Source organism: Fukomys damarensis, unplaced genomic scaffold (genome assembly GCF_012274545.1).
Source record: "Fukomys damarensis isolate Sample0158 unplaced genomic scaffold, DMR_v1.0_HiC HiC_scaffold_23, whole genome shotgun sequence".
Classification (NCBI taxonomy): Eukaryota; Metazoa; Chordata; class Mammalia; order Rodentia; family Bathyergidae; genus Fukomys; species Fukomys damarensis.
The window spans coordinates 11792396-11808764 of record NW_022900935.1 but is presented as its reverse complement, the minus strand read 5'-3'; the positions used below and the strand labels follow the sequence as shown (position 1 = coordinate 11808764).

General features: G+C 37.4%; 1 protein-coding gene and 1 long non-coding RNA gene across 19 annotated transcripts in view; one reads left to right on the top strand and one right to left on the bottom strand.

Moving 5' to 3' along the window:
- The window catches only part of LOC104863537, a 13119-nt gene extending 5141 nt beyond the window's left edge, over positions 1 to 7978 (top strand). Inside the window, exons 3-4 of one of the 2 annotated variants that reach the window (XR_780606.1) lie at positions 3408 to 3479; positions 7868 to 7978. This is a non-coding gene — a long non-coding RNA (uncharacterized LOC104863537). Of the gene's footprint in view, positions 1 to 3407; positions 3480 to 6188; positions 6266 to 7867 lie in introns of those variants that run through there. The other variant, XR_780607.1, reaches the window with a different exon arrangement.
- The window catches only part of Eif4g3 (eukaryotic translation initiation factor 4 gamma 3), a 304279-nt gene that overhangs the window by 98291 nt on the left and 189619 nt on the right, over positions 1 to 16369 (bottom strand). The gene's annotated exons all lie outside the window — the stretch shown is intronic.

The window sequence follows — 16369 nt, the reverse complement described above, 5'->3', positions numbered from 1 at the left end:
TATATACATATATATATATATATACATATATATATATATATAATAAAATTAGGGTTAAACAGCATCTTAATACTTAAAATCCAGTGTTTCTACCCACCAGGCAAGATTTTTTTTTATTCTAGCTATGAAATTTGAGAATCACAAAAAAAAAAATTTCAAAACTCCTAATTAAAGAAAATAGTCAAAGTTATTTCCTACTGTGCTGACTTGGGCTACACTTCTATAGATACTAAAATCAGAATGCTATTTTTCTTACTGTGACAACTTCAGTTAGTCTTCTGGAGATAAATTTCATTTTATTGCCAAAATAAAACTGATAGGGCACTAAATTAAAATTTATTTTCATTAATTGTATGCCATTTCAATAACAAATATGATTAGTTAATATGGGCTGTTTATTTTTAAAAGTGTATTTCAAGTAGGTAAAGTTCTGTAAGTTTTCAAGTAAATCTTGAGAAACGCACATTTTATTAATGTTCTTCCATATTTTTGTTATTGAAAAAAATAGAAAGCTTTTTAAGAGGTCACTATTGCCCCCTTCCAAAAGTCAGCATTACAAAATAAGACTATAAGAGAGGGAAGGAAAAAAATACTTAAAATTACCACATCATGCCTGGTGACAGAATAGAAGAAACAACAGAACAGTAAGATATATGAAGCTTGCTTTCTGCTTTTAGGGAGAAAGAAATATAATTTCCATTCTCCAAAACAGGAAGTTTGAACAAATATTGTTCTTGAGATAATTTACTTTGTAGTAAAGACTGATAGTTATAATTTTAAGAGAAATGGATTTTAAAATTCCAGTTTATATAGTAGACTTACTGATCAGAAATTGTCTGATTCTCACTCATTATATAAAATTCTATATTCCATCTTCTATTTTGACCAGAACTTAGGACTTGAATCTTGCATTTATTTCAAAGTCCTGATCTATAAATGAAGGTTCAAGGACAGGGCAGGTGAATCCATGAATCATCCATTTATACAGAGAACTAACCTCAAATATTACTTTCAAAAATTTTTTTTCAAATATATTTTTAAAAGTTTGCCTCTCTCCAATAACAGAGACTGCACATCTGACTCATTCAAATAGGAATAATTTTATGTAACAAACATGTTTTTAAAAACTTCTGTTTAGGTGAATTTGAAAATATTAAGAATGTATCTAAACTTTTATAAGAGTGCCATCTATATATTTATAAGAAAATCATTAATATATTTGAAATCCTAAAGGTAATGTCAGATATAGAAAAAACAATCTCCTAATTTTCCCACTGCTTAAGTACTGTCCCAGTGGTGAGGAACCTAGGGCATGTGTGATGCAATAGGTTGTTATCATTGAAAGCTCTAAAAGGTTTGCCATCACTGAGCTATTCTATGCAGAGATAAATATTATGTATTATTGTTTCATCTTTTGTAAATGAAAACACAAAGGCCAAGAAAGGCTAATAGAATTTTGATGTATAATAAATAAAAATTTATCATCAAGGTATTACAAAAACTAGATGAATGAAGGTAACTGTGCTACTGGTGCAAGGTCAGATAAAGAGAAGTAGCTCAATGGAAATCATCCTTCTGGGCAGAGCGGTAAAGTAGTATATCAGCTGTACAGCAGACTTCATTTTGTAAGCTTACCTCAGTTTCTGACCACCACAAAAGTTCAGTTATTGGGCTCCATTGTTATTATTTAGATCAAAAATATCCTGACAAAAGGCTCATGTGTTCAGCAGAGGAACTGAAGGTGACTGGATCACGGGAGGCACTATACTCAATAGTGGATTGAATGTGCTGTTAGGAGGTGGAACCTGGTTGGAGAAGGTGGGTCACTGGGATGTGACCTGGAAGAGTATCTTTGTCCTCAGCCTTCCTTGCACTTGTTCCACTCTCTGCTTCCTGGCTACCATGGGCTGAGCAGTTTCTCTCTCACTATACTGGAATGGCATAGCATCATGCTGTTTCTGTCTTCAAGTCAGCTGACCATGGACTGAAACCTCTGAAACTATTAGCCAAATAAACTTCTTCACCTTAAGTTTCAAGTATCAGGTATTTTGGCCCAGTGAGGGAAAGCTGATTAACATATAGATGATGCCACATGATTGCCATGTGCAACACAGATCGGATATTAGCCCTCAAACTAGACTAAGGATATGAGCTGGTGATCTATAGTCACATATGTTTAACTGGAAGAATATGTTGCTGAAGCTATGTTTCTGTTATGTAGTTAGTAGTTTCAGATATTGCTGGGTAAGTATACAATGCTTTCGTAAGTATGTAGCCTAAAAGCCCAATCTTAGCTAGATGTTTGGACTCTGCTCCAGAACAAATGAATATAGAGGAAAACGTTCTGCTTCTCTGTCCAACCTTTAATACATCTAGTGGTGATTTTATTGTTTTTTGGGGGTGACAATTTTATCACAAATTCAATGACCTTGTTATTTGACATTATTCTCACCTTTTTTGAGGCTACTATCCGATACAATCTCAATCTTAGTCTTGCACAGCCCACATTCTTATTAGTCACTAAATCTTACAGTTCCTCTTTGATATTAGATACATTTTTTTTAGAATTTCAAGACTTCTATCCTGTTTAACAATTTTACTTGACTAAAATCTTTGTTTTTGATAGTCTCAAATAGTTATTAAGGTGACTGTTTAAAATCCAAAGATTTTGAAATGAGTTCACTTACACGAGAATGAAATCATTGCATTTATCAGCTTCATAATCTACTTCAAGACCGTGTGTGTCTCTGAAGCATACCAGTTAAAAATATGTTGAGTCTGAACCGTATGAAACTATCTTTATGCCCAACACTTAATAAGATACCTGGCCCAGCCAGGCATGGAGGCGCACATCTGTAATACCAGCACTCAGGAGGCTGTGCCCTTGGTGCAAGGTCAGATAAAGAGAAGTAGCTCAGTGGAAAAAATCATCCTTCTGGATAGAATGGTAAAGCAGTGTATCAGGCAGGATCAGCAGTATATCAGGAGGATTCCCACAGAGTTTGGCCATCCTGGGCTACGACAATGAATTCAAGACTAGCCTGTCTTGAACAAACAAATAAACCAAACCCTGGCCCATAGCTCAATGAAATTCTGTTAATAAATAAAGGGCATGTAATCAAAATTAAACCCAGGGTAAAATTTTTGCACAACAAAGACTAAATCTCTCGGTGTTTGGTAGGTACTATATTACTCTTTTCAGAGATTATAGAACTTTACCACCAAAAGAGTTTTAAGTTGCCTCTTTCCAGAGAGTAAAGGATAGAGTGGTATTAAAACAGATGTAAGTTCAAAATTCTTGTCTTTCCCACACAATACTCTCCTTTTCTACTCTACCTTGTTCCTACACCTACACCTCTAATTCCAGCTTAATTTTTATCTTGATTCAATTATCTTTTGTTTTGTAGCAGAAGTAGTTCTGCAGTTTAGCAGTGGAGAACAGCGTGAAGAATGTACTTGTCTGTTACCCCTACAGCATGGTATGTCAAAATAATTGGAAAATAAAACAGTAAAGTGACTCTAAGTATAAGATTTGTTCCAAACAGCTCAGCTCAGTCCATTATGCAATTCTGTCATCAGTTAGAACAAAGATGACTATTAGCTTATTTTCTAGGTCACTGTATTATTTTACTGCTCCTTCTGTAAGTTTTTAGACATTCTTGCATTTTAATAAATTCTTTTGTGACTTTTACAATCATCAGAATACACTGAAACTTAATTCAGGGCAAATCTAGTACAGATTCAGAAATGTCGTCAATGTAGTGAATAGATAATTTTAAGAGACTACAACATAAAGTACAGTTTTGTTTCATCTGCTCAATGCTTTTCACCTGCATAAAAGGCTACACTACAGCTTATTACCTTGAGTATGTAAACCTGGCAAAAACAAATAGATAAACTTTCCAACATGATTTATCAGCGAGTCCACATTTCTAGTGGTTTGCATGTCATAACCTTAAAGAAGGAAACCACGATAAGTAATAAAATTTAACACAAGTCAGCATTTCTTATTTCATTTCTTCACCTCTAGCCCAGTAATTATAAATGTCTCTATCTACAACCATCAAGATCCTGGTGGGAAGAGATTTTGTTTCAGAGGCCAGAGGAGGGTGTAGCACAGAGTATGTATAAATTATTACCTGAACAAAGGAAATCAATCACATTTTTTCTCAGTGCATTGAAAAAACTGTTTTCCTTTGGTTCTGGGGATTGAACTAAGGACCTTGCAGTTGTGAGGCAGGCAGTGGTACCACTGAGCTAAATCACTGGCACTGCAAAAGCTCATGAATAGGACATCTCTATTTCTTCATTTTCCATGACAGTTCCCAATTTGAATAGTCTTCCCTAATATGTGCCAAAATGTGGATCAGAATAGCAATTTTTAAAAAAGTTTCTAATCTGGGTATAGTGGTACAGAACTGTAATTCCAATTAATGAGGTACGAGATCAAGTAAGTTCAAGGCCTGCCTGAGTAATTTAGTGAGATCTTACTCCAAAAATCTAAAAGGAGATGGGAATGTAACTCATTTGCAGAGTATCTGCCTCCCTGCGTAAGGTATAGTACTCTGGGATCATTCCTATATAAATACAATTTTAAGAAGCGCTAAAGCCGGGCGTGGTGGCACACACCTGTAATCCCAGAACTCTGGAGCCTTAGGCAGGAGGGCTGCCATGAGTTTAAGGCCAGCCTGGGCTACAGAGTGAGTTCCAGGGCAGTCTCAACTACATAGTGAGACCCTGTCACACACACACACACACACACACACACACACACACACACACACAAAGTGCTAAGAGTACATTATGAAAATGTGATAAAAATATTAACATTTACTTATTACAACTTCTACTTGCTCAAATGTTTGGTGAACAGTACAAAATTTTAAAAGTCAAAGAAAGTGGAATTTTTCTGAACTTTACTTTTACAAAAATTGACCTGAAACAAATGGTATTAATAATTTATGTAAAACAAGAGAAAAAAAAAGATAGTGGTGAAGAATCCAGGAGTATGTTACAGTTTTCCCAAGATGTGTACTCATAACACCTGGAGAACAACTATTTAGCAAAGAGAAAAGGAAGAAAAAAATGCTGGGAATTAAGAAAGAGCTGACAGAAAAAAAAATAGAAACAATACAAAAACTAACGATGCTGAAGACAATGGGGGGGTGGGGGAGGGAAGCAGGCTGGAATGTTAACCTTAGGAGGGAGGAGGACCTGACTTTCCTTATGCAAGGTAAACACCAGAGAGGATTGGCAGATCTAAAGACAAATGACAGACCAGGCCTACAGTGTGAGCCCCAAGAAAAGTCCACTTTTCCTAAAAAGTTCAAAAATGGTGTGGGGTTTTACACTGAAAGTCATTTCTTTCCCCTGACAAGCTAGAGCTCGAAAATAAATCCATTGCTGCACCTGTCATATTTGAGAGCAATTAATCAGAAGCCATTTGGGGATGGGCTTAATTGTTTAGGACTCAGCTACTCCGGAAATCAGAAGTCACAGAAAAGCTGCACACTTCTGGGTTTCTGTGGTCACCTTATCATAGTGACTGGATGAAAGACAGACACGAAAGACAGTTCTGGAGAGGACTCAGACTACACATAGTCCCCACCCACCCACCCACCCCTTGCCCCAAGTACAGTATAACCTCAGGCTGGGAAAAAAAAGGGTCATGCTCAGGCTGTGAAGGACAAAGGGAGAAACCAGGATGGCCGCGAGTGGTTTTCAGAGGGGACTGGGTCTGAAAGTCCAGCAGACTGCCTGCTCACAACCTTCCACCTGCCCTGCTGCCTTCAGCCAACACAGAGCTCACTGGTCTGTTTGCTTCCCCATCTGCCAACATGATCAGGGAAATGCCTTGGCCTGGATGGCTGCCACAGTAACCATCTTCTTTTCCTTTCATTTGCCCTTTTTTTCTTTTTTGTTTTTCTGTTACTTTTATCTATTATTCTTTAATTGGATCTTTTATCTCACTTTACTATCCTCATATTTTTCAAGTAAGAACTTCAAATTTTACTTCTCAATTCCCCTTTCCCCATCCCTTTTTATTAGTACTAATAGGCTTCATTCATTTTCACATATTTAGTGATTCTACACTATTACTGTTGAATTTTCTATTGTTAATTGTGATATAATTATTGGGTTTAGTAGGTGTTTACTGCATAACAGTATTTGGCTTGCCTTTGGTCTAGATTATTGCAGATTGCCTTTCCACTGTTGGAGAAGAGAGGAAGACTGTAAAAAGAATTAAAATGTGTTATGTACCAACAATGCCCCATGATGACTGTAATCATTATGTACTGTAACATGTATTAATAAAAACTGAAAGAGAAAAAAATAATACATAGGGCCGGGGATTTAGCTCAGTGGTTCTGCCGCCTGCCTTGCAAGCACAAGGACCTGAGTTCGATCCCCTGTACCAAAAAAAAAAAAGAACACAAAAATAAAAGAATACAAAAGTATTCATATTAATATTCATAAAGTATAAGCACACTGAATAACTGGGGATTTAGCTCAATTGTGCTGCTGCCTGCCCTGCAAGCGCAAGGCCCCAAGTTCGATCCCTGGTGCCAAAAAAAAAAAAAAAAAAAAAAAAAAAGTACACTAACTTGACGTAGCTATACTTAGGTGTTTAAACACCAAGAAATTATAAGAATTTAAAATTTTATGGTAGTCATAGTTTTTAGATGTGGTCTAGGCTGAGAAGTCAGCATCAGGGCAACAACGTAGGAATTAACTCCTAGTTGGGTGTGGGGGACTGACAAAATAATGATAATAAAGTAAAACTAGGACAACATAAGACAGAAAGCATTGAGGCTACCTTGATAGTCTGGACATTGTACTCTGAAAACAATAGGCTCTCAAGATACTGGACAGGTAAGTGCCATCCAAAGTAGTGTTTTCTCTGAGAAATACAGACTAAAAATACTTTTTACGAGAAGTCTAAATGCAGATCTTGCAGTAGTGGAAGTATAAGACAATAGTCTGTGAAATAGAAATAGGACTGAAAAGATGGAAAGATGGAAAGACAACAAAGGCCCAATGAGGGTCCTGGGGAAGAATTTAAGGAGGATTTAGACCAAGGCACAGATACACAAGGACTGAGCTTCATACAAAGAAAATAAGTCTCTTACGTATTTTGGATACAGAAGGCCACCTTGCTTTGCTGACCCAATCAGATGTTCCATATTTGTGACCTTAAACAGTACTTTTAGAAGAGATACTGTAGGTGGTATATTCAATACATGGCTGAGAATATACTCTCAAACTCAGCTGCTAACTACTATTAAAATAATTTAAAAAATAGTTTAGGCACAAAATATGTCAGCAGAAGACAGAATTTTTGGCTATACCCCAATACTACTGTATCTCTGGTACTATTAAGATATCCTTGTTGAAAACTACCTCTTGAATTCTAAGTTTTCTTAACAGATCCTTACATAGATGTAGGTAGCACAACCAGAACACATTTATATATTTAAAAAAATACAACAGTTACTCAGATAAATCCATGCTATAAAATTCATCTTTTAAAGGTATACTGTTCAGTAGTTTACAGCATACTCTCACAAGAGTTGAGTGATCAACACCACTAATGAAGTTTAGAATATTTCCATCCATCCAAAAAGAAACCCTGTACCCATTAGCACTTCCTAACCCTCCTCTATTTCTATCCTAGCAATCACTAATCTATCTGTATAAATACACATTTCACATAATTTGTATCATAAACACCTTGTCTTTGTGACTTTCCTCATTTTGCATTAGGTTTTGAAAATTTATTCATGGGTGCAGTATGTACCAATACCTCACTTCTTTTCATAGCTGAATTCACTGTTCTAAGCAGATTTTTTTCACTTTCCATTTGTAGCACAAGTCATCTTAATATATGTTTGTCAAGATTAAATGATGTAATGCACACAATATCATCATCATCATCATCATCATCATCATCATCATCATCATCATCATCATCATCATCATCATCATCCAGTACCAAGGATCAAACTTAGAACCTTGCACTTGCGAGGCAGGCACCATACTACTGAGCTAAATCCCTGGGCCAGGACACAATATTTTTAAACGAAGTTATACATGCACAGAGACTATACTAAGGAATTTCCCAGCATCTCACATCCAGCAATTTACAAGAACTTTTCATACAGGAATGGTTGGACTTGTCTGTAATTCCACCTACTTAAAGTTTGATGCATGAAGATTTAAGTTCAAGGCCAACATGACAAATTAGCAAGACCATTTCAAAATATAATTTAAAGGGTGCGTGTGAGTGTGGCTTGGCTCAGCGTTAGAACTCCTGCACAAAGTGCTGAGTTCAATCCCTAGTATTTAAAAAAAATTTTTAAATTTTCAGACTGTATCACTTGAGCTTCTCTATATTGCAGGATAAAATTCCTCATGTAAGAGATTTATCACCCTTCTATTCTGCATAATATTAGTACAGTTCAAAAAACACCTTTAGGTCTTTATACTAGTTGCAAATGTATTAATATTATTTAATAATTATACTGAACACAGTCACACCTTGTGCTAAGTGATTTACACAGGATACATTTTATCTTCACTGAAACATCACAGTGTAATACTATTATCATTTTATGAATGAGAAAACAGAATCAAGAGCAAGGTAACAGAAACAAAATAAGAGAAGGACTATGAACTCAGAGTGTCTTGAGTCTGTTGCTTTCACGTAGCCTCTACACCTTAATGTTGTTTGACATAATTAACAACATGAAAAGTTGCATTTGGTCTTACATACATACACTCAGAGTGTGACAGCTAGGACTTAATAGGGGACCTTTTAAATGTTTTCCAAGGTTCTAGAACCTGATCCATTTCCATAGATGATGCTGGAGAGGGATATGAGAATATGATATTAGAGGAACTTATAGTAAAACTTTTTTTTTTGAGACAAGGTCTTATTATGCAGTTCAGGCTGAACTTGAACTCAATATGTAGTTCAGGCTGGCCTCAAACTCACAGCAATCCTCCTGCCTTGGCCTCCTGAGTACTGGGATTAAAGGCACGCACTACCATGCCTGGCCTCCTTATAGAAAAACTTGAGAAGCTTAGAGTTTATCTTAGAGGAGAATGCCTTCCACTCTCATCCAATATACTCAGAAAGGCTTAAGTAGAGACACAAATGGAAATGCCAGATTTATAGATTTGCATTTTTATTTATTTAGCAGAATAAGGGATCAAACTTAAAGACTTGTGCATGCCAGCAAGCACTCTACCACTGAGCCACACTCCCTGACCAGATCTGCTTTTTGTTTGTTTGAGTCAGGCTCTCACTAGGTAATTCAGGTTGGCCTTGAACTCACTAGATTGTCCAGGCTGGCCTCAAAATTATGGTGCTCCACCAGATTCAGGCTCATGACTGCTGGGATTACAGGTATGTGCCATCATGCCAAGGAGATTTTAAAAGACAGATTTCTGGATCAGGGATTTAGCTCAATGGCACTGCACCTGATTCAAGTACCTGAGTTCGATCTCTAGTACCAAAAACAAACAAACCAAAAGCCACAACAATAAAAAAGAGATTTATGGCTGCATGGTAGAGCATAAATATGAAAGAGGTCAAAACTGGGGAACAGGAAAATGAGAGACACTCCATGCAGAAATGTGGTTCTAGGCAGTACTGGAAGGAAAATGAGAAGAGGGAACAAAGTCAGCAAACATATCAAATAAAATCAGGGAACCCTGGTAAAGAAGCAAAGGGTAACTCAAGGGAGAGGTGAAAGAAAAGGAACCCAAGGGAAAAGTCCATCAACCATGGCTAGGATTCTTGTTTAATTAAAAGCAGTGCCACAAACAACGTGTGTAGTGGGAAATGGTGATTAGTTTAATACTGGGTATGTAGAAACTAGCATGACTCAGATTTCTAACTGGAGATCATCAGCAACAACTGGAAATAAGACTTAAGTTTAGACTCTGCATGAACATAAGTATTTGGAAGTTATCAGCCTGTATTTGAGAGCCATTTACCCTTATAGTACATGAAATCACCTATGTATACTTCCAAGAAAACATGATCCAAATATGAGAATATTTTAAGGGGAGACAAAATGTGATTATATGACTTTGTATTTGTCAAAACTCAAGAGAAATGAAAGTTAACAAATTTTACTGCACAATTATACTCATGAGCCTAACTAAAGAAGGAAAAAAGAGCATGAATAATAATGTTAAATAAGAAAGATTAATAGAATAAACTCTGACCCCTGGTGAGTCAGCTATGGGAAATTCAACTTACAAGTTGGCAGCATAATTAGATAGTTAGCTGACCATTGAGTAGAATATAAGAAATAGAATACAGTCCATTTTTGAGAAGTTTGGATGGGAGGAGAGTGCTTAAGTGGCAGCTAAATGGTACACAGGTCTGAGGGAGTATTTCTGGCATTAGAGCTAGTTCAGCACATTTGTAGAGAATAAGAAGTCCACGGAGTGGTAGTAAATACACACAAAACTGCAAGAGAGAACCTGGTAAAGATAGGGGGCAGACAGGATACTAACTGGGGACACACAGCATTCTAAGACAGTCACTTGGGGCAGGAGAAGGACGGGCAAAATACAGCATTTTACAACACAAAGATGAAAGAAGGAAGGACTAAGTGAGAAGAATGAATTTGTAATGGCACTTATACCACGTATTACCTTCTCCAGCATGGTTCCATCTTCTGGAATTTAAAAATACGGAGGTAGGTACAGTACCGATTTAATAAGAGCATTGCTAGATAGGTTTCACTAAAAGAAAATGAAAATCAGAGATTTTATAGAGAAGATCTGATAATCTACCTAATCCTCTGCTCAAATTTCACCTGCTGTTGAGGTCTATGCCTTGGACATTTTGTTTAAATAGTACAGCCTGCTGCTCCTCCTGCATTCCTTACTGTTTGATAGTTTTTAAAGTAATTAAAACTTTCTAGTGTATCACTAAGGCAGAGATCTTTAAATTTTTTTACTGATAACTCTCAAGTGCCCAGAACAAAGACTAACCACAGTGGACCCTCACTCACCATTCAGGATTTAAATATGTGGATTTTCACATGTCCCGTGGAGTCCAGATCCTCACACACACACAAATAGATAATCCTCAAATCCTACAGTTATTAAAGGAACTTTGTATCAATGTGGAAACTATTTCAAAGAATAGAAATGTGAGATAAAGTGGTGTAATTCTCCAGTGACACTGAAAAATCTTACTGAGCACTCCATACCTTATTTCGTCATCAGTAAAACAAAATGATTATATTCAGGAATAATTTTTAAGTTGTAAGAACAATGTCTGATAAAAGCTGCGTTAAAAATAACCAATGAGATGTTTTTATGTTGACTACAGCTAAATTATCAAGAACTATTGATGTGAAAACAGAAAAGAGAGAAGACATGTATTGAAGGAGATGTACCTGGGGCATTTGCATTAATAAGGCAAATGACCTTTCCAAGGGTGATAGCAGTGGTTCCCGAGGCTTCTGTATGCAAGATGAAGGATATGGGAGATGGGGAGGTTAAGACAAGATCTTCCTAACAAGGTTTTTCTTTTGCCTGAAAGAGCATGGCTCTAGACTGGCTGGAGCACCCTGTCTGCAAGACAGTAAGTACAATGGCTCTTTGTGGTAAAATGGAGGCAAAGTATACAACCTAGGGAAAAATGAATTAAATTCTGAACAAAAAAATGTATGCCTATTCATGGAGATGTATAAGTTAATTAATGCCCAGTAAAAGATATTTTGAAGTTTCCGTTGCAAAGTGGGATAATGCATCTCCTATGAAGGGCAAGGGGGAACCTCACAAGGGTCTTGCTGGGAGGCATAGCACAGAAGCCTTTCAGAACCACCCCCCCAGGTGTCTGCACTCAATCTACAGCACACGAAGTACAGAATCTGACACAGGACCAGTATCTCCAGGATTTCACTCTAGAGACCAACAAGAAAAAGAAAATAAGGATGACATGGAAAAAGTATATTTTTTAGGCAGCTATGAGGGAAAGTCTACTAGCTTAGTAGAGAAAAACCTTTACTTATCTGTTCAAATAATGCAGAATGAGCCCTCTGCAAAATGACTTGAGAGTCAGTGCTTTAGGGATTCTTCTGCTGAGTTTCATGGCTGACATGGAACCAGGAATGTACAGGAATGTTCCAGAATGGATGTCTCCAGAAGGAGATGGCAAGTTAAATTACAATGATGAATAGTAAGTAGTATAGGGATGAGGCTCGTAGGAGACTCAGACCACAGGTGCTCTCTTTTGGAGCCAGGAACTAAATCTTTCAGGGGTATTTCACATACTTCCTTTATGTAAAATGAGCAAAGAAAGGTAAGAATACATTTCAAAGTTCCCATTATTGCTGTTTGCTTTCAGAGGATCATTTTAAAAATGAGTCCTTCCTGCTAAGTAGAGACTTAGAACTCAAGATTCTCAAAACTCTGAAGACTCCTGGGCTGGGGATTTAACTCAGTGGTTCTGATGCCTGCCTTGAAAGCGCAAGGTGCTGAGTTCAACACCCAGTACCAAAAACAAAACAAAACTCTGAGACTCCTAAAAGAGTAACGGTTTTAACCAGGTGCAGTGAGGAGGTGAGGTAGGGGAATCAAGAGTTGAAGGCCAGCTTGGGCCACACGGTGAATTTGAGGCTAGCTTAAACTCACACAGACAAAAAGTGACAGTTTTTCTTCAGTAGAGAAACAAAACAAAACAAAAACCTAAATAAGCCAGTAAGCCAACACAAGGAAAAATGTAAATGTTTTGTTTCTCCTAGGAGAAGAGGAGACTGCATCACCCAGAAGAAATCACTATCCATATCACAGGGAAAACCATCCCATTTTATTTAAGGCAAACATAGGTTTGAGAAATTAAACCCAGGTTTAGTTCTAGCTAGTGCTATGCCCAAGACATGTGGCAGATCAAATCACCATTATTTCTACAAGTAGAAAAGTTTAGGTCACATCATATGCATGCCTGAAATTCTATAAAATGAATTCCTGGATGACATGCATTGGGAAGGCTTTCTTGAAGCTGGAAACCCTCTTTCCCATCAAATGTATTACAATAAAGACACCCAAAGGCTTCAAGAAATTACTTCAATACAGTTACATACACTGAATTCTTAAAGTGATCTAAGTGGAATGTCAAAAGTCTGGCCAATCTCTGAGGCTTACTGCAGTATACTAAACATATACACAGGCTTCATTTTATAGTGTTATTTTTCAATGTCCAAGCATCCAGAACTGCTGCATTTTGATCCACTCAGGAATTTGTCCTAGAATTGAAAGAAAAAGGGAAGAGTGCAGGGTGCTTGTGTGTGGAAAAAGGACGGTTGCATTTGATCACTGATGAATGCATATACAGAAATATTACACTAACCTCAATTGTACAATTAATAAGTATTAATAAAATTATTTTTTAAAACTGAAAAAACAAAACAAAAACATGTTTTCCAACAGAACTAAGAGAAAGAACCAAATCCCTTAGGTCTGACTACTGTTTAATTATTACTATACAAACTCCTCTGTATATGTATTATTTATGCATGACTACTTGTTAAAAGCAAGTGGTTTTAGAAGCCACTTTTGAAGTGAGTCATCCTCAGACAGGACAGTAAAAACTATTCTCAAAAGTCAACCCAGGCTTTTGTGGTATTCCTCACCATAGCCCACCCTGTCTTCTAGGGTGTACATTCATCTTGGCTTTTACTCTTTTACTTGGCCCAAGCTCCCTTTGCAGAGTCATTTTTTCCCTCACTTTTCACCTTTACTTAAAATGTTGCCACTTCTCAATTAAAAAAATGGTATCAAAGCTAGGTGTGGTGGTATTCACTTTTGTCCCAGATACGTGGGAGGCCAAGGCAAAAAGATCACGTGAGCCCAGAAGAAACCGGAAGCTGGAGACCAGTAATGCACAACACAGCGACACAACTATTTCAAGAAAAGAAAGAACCAAAACATCTATACAGGATATCCAAAACAAATTTCTCAAATTTAACAAGATATAGTAAATGAGTAAGTATATAAAAGATTGTAGTCATGCCGGTGGATAAAGATTAAAGGTAATTTAAATTTTCATTGTAAATTTCTGTGCCACTTAAGAAATTTTGTGGAGAAATAAAAGAATCAAGAATACATCTGTGAGCCAGGCATGGTGGCACAGGCCTGTAATCACAGCAGCTGGGAGGCTGAGGCAGAATTGCCATGGGTTTGAGGCCAGCCTGGACTACACAGTGAGACCTTTTTTCAAAAAACCAAACCAAACCAAACCAACCAACCAACCAACAACAAAAAAAAAAACAAAAACAAAAACAAAACAAACCCAAGAAAACCTACTACCAACAACAAAAACACACTTGTAGCTTTATAATTTTAAAAATGCAGCCGGATGTGGTGGTGTACGCCTGTAATCCCAGTACTCCGGAGGGTGAGGCAGGAGGATTGCTGTGAGTTCAGGACCAGCCTGGACTACATAGTGAGTTCCAGGTCAGTGTCAAGTACATAGGGAGACCCTGTCTCAACCACCACCCCCACCCACTGCCAAAAAAAGAGTACAATGCATGAATTCCTGTGATTTATTTACTATTGGTTCTGAAGACATTAAGATGTGAAGGGAAATTATAGAGCTGGGCGTGGTGGCATCTGCCTATAATCCCCCTCCTTATAAAATGGAGGTAGGATCACAGCTTTCAAGGCCAGCTGGGGCTACTTAATAAATTCAAAGGCAGCCTGAACTATACAGTGAGACCCCGATTAAAAAAAAAAAAAAAAAAGGAGGAGGGTGATGACAGTTTCCCCTAGTCTCCTTTTTATACATTTACTAGTTCAAAACAAAACCAAATAAAACAAAACATGGCATCAATCCCTGGGCACTATCTTAGAGATATTAGGACATGTATGTGATAAACTGTTTAAATGGAGAATTAATTTTAAAAATGAGTAGGAATAGGATTTTGGCACCCTTGTCTTGTTTTAAAATATTTCAGTTCTCCGACATAGTTTGTATCTTTTACTTGTATTCCCTATGATTGTTTTTTCTTTCTGTTATTTGTTTTTATGTTTTTAAAACATTTGCCTTCATTAGCTTCTTTTTATTTTGCAACTACCACATCATTAGGTGAGTAACTGAAAAGAAACCATCAAGGGCCAAAGTACTGTTTTCTTTGGAGGACACTCACCTGCAGCAACTCCTAAATCACAGCTATTTTTCAAAGGATCACTAAAGCCCTAGGTCATCTCTCCACTAAGGAACAGGCATTGTACTATGAATACTGATGCCAATGGAAGTCAGTGTGTTGAGGAAACAGGTGACTTGCAAAGATTATTGATAAATTTCTCCCTGTACTCTTCCATGGACATTAATTTTTAAAAAGCCCTCAAGAACTAAGCTGGTTAAGAAAGCATACTGTAGAGAACCACGCCTGCTCCCGACCCAGCAGTCATCGCTCAAGCACCGGGAAGGTGGCCGCACGGGCGCCCCTGAACCCCCATAATCCCCCCACCCCGCGCACTCTCAGACCTCCTGGCTGTGCAAGTCTTTGGACCCACTCTGCAAAGACAGAGGTAGTCGTCAAGGGTATTTTTCTGAGTTCCCAACTTTGAACATCTTTAAAGAAAGGGTGTGGGAAACCTATAATAGAACGTTGCAGAGTTCAACCATTCAAAAGGATGAGGAACTCAATCTGGGCCTTGCAGCCCGAGGTCTGTCAGCATCATGGGGTTCAGCAATCAGCTAACTGAGATCAGGGGTCTTGCATCCTCACTCTGTCTGAGCCATTAAATGGTAAATATACTATATTGAAAAGTTTGTTCACAGTAGACATGTTCTGGACTGCTTCTTGATTTCAATTGAATTCAAATGATTTAAGGGTGATAGACTAGTGACTACCACAGGTGGTCAGTGTCCAAGTTGTGCTTGATCTTAATGTGTTGCTGACTGTATCAGTTGGGGTAAAGCATTGCCCTTGATTTGATGAGCTGTTTTCTCTGTTATGAAGATGAGAATGTCTGTGAGTCGTTAGAGACACAGAAGCTAGTGTGCAACTGTATCAGGAAGATTTGGGTGATAATCCAGAGATTAAACCAAGGACAGTCTGACAACAAAAATTAAAATGAGAAAACACTTAAGCAAGACACAAGGACAGACTTCCAGTTCACCAATGGCAAACACTAAGGCAAATGAGGATGAAAAGGCCGATAGTGAACCACCAGGATACCCTGAACTCAAAGCACAGGAAGTAACCAAACAGATCAATCAGGCTCTAGAAAAATTCAAAACAGAAATAATTTCCCAGATAACCATAAAGATAGTGAGCAAAATGGAAGTCGTGATTCGAGACTCTAGAGCAGAAACTGACAAAAAAATAGATGA